Raw genomic sequence first — 4,798 nt, 5'->3', positions numbered from 1 at the left:
GACCCTGGTGATCTGCACCCTCCCAGTCCTCCTCCCGGCCTCCCGCGGGGGGCCCAGAGCAGGCAGGTGGGACCCCAATAATCAGGCACCAGCCCCGCCCTCATCCGGGCCTCCCGTGGGGGACCCAGGGCTGGCCAGTGGGACGCCTGTGATCAGGCACGGGCCCCGTCCTCATCCGGGCCTCCCAGGGGTGACCCAGGACTGGCGGGTGGGACCCTGGTGATCTGCACCCTACCCGTCCTTGTCCCGGCCTCCCGCAGTGGGCCCAGAGCTGGCAGGTGGGACCCCAATAATCAGGCACCAGCCCCGCCCTCATCCGGTCCTCCCGTGGGGGACCCAGGGCTGGCCAGTGGGACGCCTGTGATCAGGCACGTGCCCCGACCTCATCCGGGCCTCCCTCGGGGGACCCAGGGCTAGCCCGAGGGACCCCAGTGATCTGGCCACCCCCCCCCCGCCCTCATTCGGGCCTCCTGGTGGGACCTAGGGCTGCCGGGTGAGACCGGGGTGATCAGGCACCTGCCCCGCCTTCTTCCGGGCCCCCAGTGGGTGACCCAGGGCTGGCGGGTGGGACCCCGGTAATCCGGCACCTGCCCCGCCCTCAACCGGGCCTCCTGTGGGGCCCAGGGCTGGCGGGTGGGACCCCGGTACCCGCCCTGCCCTAATCCGGGCTTCCAGCGGGGGACCTAGGGCTGGTGAATGGGACCCCAGGGATCAGGCACCAGCCCCGCCCTCATCCGGGCCTCACGCTGGGGACCCAGGGCTGGCCGGTGGGACGCCTGTGATCAGGCACGGGCCCCGACCACATCCGGGCCTCCCTCGGGGGACCCAGGGCTAGCCGGAGGGACCCCCGTGATCAGGCGCCCGCCCCGCCCTCATCCGGGCCTCCTGGTGGGACCTAGGGCTGCTGGGTGGGACCTCGGTGATCAGGCACCTGCGCCGCCCTCTTCCAGGCTTCTGCGGATGACCCAGGGCTGGCAGGAGGGACCCTGGTGATCGGCACCCGCCCGGTCCTCGTCCCGGCCTCCCGTGGGGCCAGGGCTGGCGAGTGGGACCCCGGTACCCGCCCCGCCCTCATCCAGGCCTCCAGCGGGGGGCCCAGGGCTGGCGGGTGGGACCCCGGTACCCGCCCCGCCCTCATCCAGGCCTCCAGCGGGGGGCCCAGGGCTGGCGGGTGGGACCCCGGTACCCGCCCCGCCCTCAACCAGGCCTCCCGTGTGGCCCAGGGCTGGCAGGTGGGACCCCGGTACCCGCCCCGCCCTCATCCAGGCCTCCAGCGGGGGGCCCAGGGCTGGCGGGTGGGACCCCGGTAATCGGGAACACGCCCCGCCCACAACCGGGCCTCCCGTGGGGCCCAGGGCTGGCCGGTGGGACACCGGTACCCGCCCCGCCCTCATCCAGACTTCCAGCAGGGGACCTAGGGCTGGCGAATGGGACCCCAGGGATTAGGTACCAGCCCCGCCCTCATCCGGGCCTCCCGCGGGGGTCCCAGGGCTGGCCTGTGGGACGCCTGTGATCAGGAACCCGCCGCGCCCTCATCCGGGCCTCTTGGGGGGACCCAGGGCTGCCGGGTGGGACCGGGGTGATCAGGAACCTGCCCCGCCTTCTTCCGGGCCCCCAGTGGGTGACCCAGGGCTGGTGGGTGGGACCCTGGTGATCCGCACCCACCCTGTCCTCGTCCCGGCCTCCCGGGGGGCCCAGGGCTGGCGGGTGGGACCCCGGTAATCTGGAACACACCCCGCCCTCAACTGGGCCTCCCGTGAAGCCCAGGGCTAACAGGTGGGACCCCGGTACCCGCCCGGCCCTCATCCTGGCCTCCAGCGGGGGACCCAGGACTGGCGAATGGGACCCCTGTGATCAGGGACCAGCCCCGCCCTCATCCGGGCTTCCCGCAGGGGACCCAGGGCTGGCCCATGGAACCCCCGTGATCAGGCACCGGCCCCGCCCTCATTCGGGCATTCCCCGGGGGCCCCAGGGCTGGCGGGTGGGACCCCGGTACCCGCCCCGCCCTCATCCGGGCCTCCAGCGGGGAACCCAGGGCTGGCGAATGGGACCCCAGTGATCACGCACCGACCCCGCCCACATCCGGGCCTCACGCAAGTGACCCAGGGCTGGCTGGTGGGATGCCTGTGATCAGACATTGGCCCGGACCTCATCCAGGCCTCCCGTGGGGCACTCAGGGCTAGCCAGAGGGACACTGGTGATCAGGCACTGACCCCGCCCTCATCCAGGCCTCCCGCAAGGGACCCAGGGCTGGCCAGTGGGATGCCTGTGATCAGGCACTGGCCCCGCCCTCATCCGGGCTTCCAGCAGGGGACCTAGGGCTGGCGAATGGGACTCCCGGGATCAGGCACCAACCCCGCCCTCATCCGGGCCTCCCAGGCGTGACCCAGGACTGGCGGGTGGGACCCTGGTGATCTGCACCCTCCCCGTCCTCGTCCCGGCCTCCCGCGGGGGGCCCAGAGCAGGCAGGTGGGACCCCAATAATCAGGCACCAGCCCCGCCCTCATCCGGGCCTCCCGTGGGGGACCCAGGGCTGGCCAGTGGGACGCCTGTGATCAGGCACGGGCCCCGTCCTCATCCGGGCCTCCCAGGGGTGACCCAGGACTGGGGGGTGGGACCCTGGTGATCTGCACCCTACCCGTCCTCGTCCCGGCCTCCCGCAGGGGGCCCAGAGCTGGCAGGTGGGACCCCAATAATCAGGCACCAGCCCCGCCCTCATCCGGTCCTCCCGTGGGGGACCCAGGGCTGGCCAGTGGGACGCCTGTGATCAGGCACGTGCCCCGACCTCATCCGGGCCTCCCTCGGGGGACCCAGGGCTAGCCCGAGGGACCCCAGTGATCAGGCCACCCCCCCCCCCCCGCCCTCATCCGGGCCTCCTGGTGGGACCTAGGGCTGCCGGGTGAGACCGGGGTGATCAGGCACCTGCCCCGCCTTCTTCCGGGCCCCAGTGGGTGACCCAGGGCTGGCGGGTGGGACCCCGGTAATCCGGCACCTGCCCCGCCCTCAACCGGGCCTCCTGTGGGGCCCAGGGCTGGCGGGTGGGACCCCGGTCCCGCCCTGCCCTCATCCCGGCTTCCCGCGGGGGACCCAGGGCTGGCCAGTGGGACGCCTGTGATCAGGCACGGGCCCCGTCCTCATCTGGGCCTCCCAGGGGTGACCCAGGACTGACGGGTGGGACCCTGGTGATCTGCACCCTACCCGTCCTCGTCCCGGCCTCCCGCAGGGGGCCCAGAGCTGGCAGGTGGGACCCCAATAATCAGGCACCAGCCCCGCCCTCATCCGGTCCTCCCGTGGGGGACCCAGGGCTGGCCAGTGGGACGCCTGTGATCAGGCACGTGCCCCGACCTCATCCGGGCCTCCCTCGGGGGACCCAGGGCTAGCCCGAGGGACCCCAGTGATCAGGCCACCCCCCCCCCCCCGCCCTCATCCGGGCCTCCTGGTGGGACCCAGGGCTGCCGGGTGAGACCGGGGTGATCAGGCACCTGCCCCGCCTTCTTCCGGGCCCCCAGTGGGTGACCCAGGGCTGGCGGGTGGGACCCCGGTAATCCGGCACCTGCCCCGCCCTCAACCGGGCCTCCTGTGGGGCCCAGGGCTGGCGGGTGGGACCCCGGTACCCGCCCTGCCCTAATCCGGGCTTCCAGCGGGGGACCTAGGGCTGGTGAATGGGACCCCAGGGATCAGGCACCAGCCCCGCCCTCATCCGGGCCTCACGCTGGGGACCCAGGGCTGGCCGGTGGGACGCCTGTGATCAGGCACGGGCCCCGACCACATCCGGGCCTCCCTCGGGGGACCCAGGGCTAGCCGGAGGGACCCCCGTGATCAGGCGCCCGCCCCGCCCTCATCCGGGCCTCCTGGTGGGACCTAGGGCTGCTGGGTGGGACCTCGGTGATCAGGCACCTGCGCCGCCCTCTTCCAGGCTTCTGCGGATGACCCAGGGCTGGCAGGAGGGACCCTGGTGATCGGCACCCGCCCGGTCCTCGTCCCGGCCTCCCGTGGGGCCAGGGCTGGCGAGTGGGACCCCGGTACCCGCCCCGCCCTCATCCAGGCCTCCAGCGGGGGGCCCAGGGCTGGCGGGTGGGACCCCGGTACCCGCCCCGCCCTCATCCAGGCCTCCAGCGGGGGGCCCAGGGCTGGCGGGTGGGACCCCGGTACCCGCCCCGCCCTCAACCAGGCCTCCCGTGGGGCCCAGGGCTGGCAGGTGGGACCCCGGTACTCGCCCCGCCCTCATCCAGGCCTCCAGCGGGGGGCCCAGGGCTGGCGGGTGGGACCCCGGTACCCGCCCCGCCCTCAACCAGGCCTCCCGTGGGGCCCAGGGCTGGCAGGTGGGACCCCGGTACTCGCCCCGCCCTCATCCAGGCCTCCAGCGGGGGGCCCAGGGCTGGCCGGTGGGACACCGGTACCCGCCCCGCCCTCATCCAGACTTCCAGCAGGGGACCTAGGGCTGGCGAATGGGACCCCAGGGATTAGGTACCAGCCCCGCCCTCATCCGGGCCTCCCGCGGGGGTCCCAGGGCTGGCCTGTGGGACACCTGTGATCAGGAACCCGCCGCGCCCTCATCCGGGCCTCTTGGGGGGACCCAGGGCTGCCGGGTAGGACCGGGGTGATCAGGAACCTGCCCCGCCTTCTTCCGGGCCCCCAGTGGGTGACCCAGGGCTGGTGGGTGGGACCCTGGTGATCCGCACCCACCCTGTCCTCGTCCCGGCCTCCCGGGGGGCCCAGGGCTGGCGGGTGGGACCCCGGTAATCTGGAACACACCCCGCCCTCAACTGGGCCTCCCGTGAAGCCCAGGGCTAACAGG

Source organism: Myotis nattereri (assembly GCF_964212035.1).
Source record: "Myotis nattereri genome assembly, chromosome: X".
In the NCBI taxonomy this organism is placed as follows: Eukaryota; Metazoa; Chordata; class Mammalia; order Chiroptera; family Vespertilionidae; genus Myotis; species Myotis nattereri.
Note: the sequence above shows the minus strand (reverse complement) of the source record.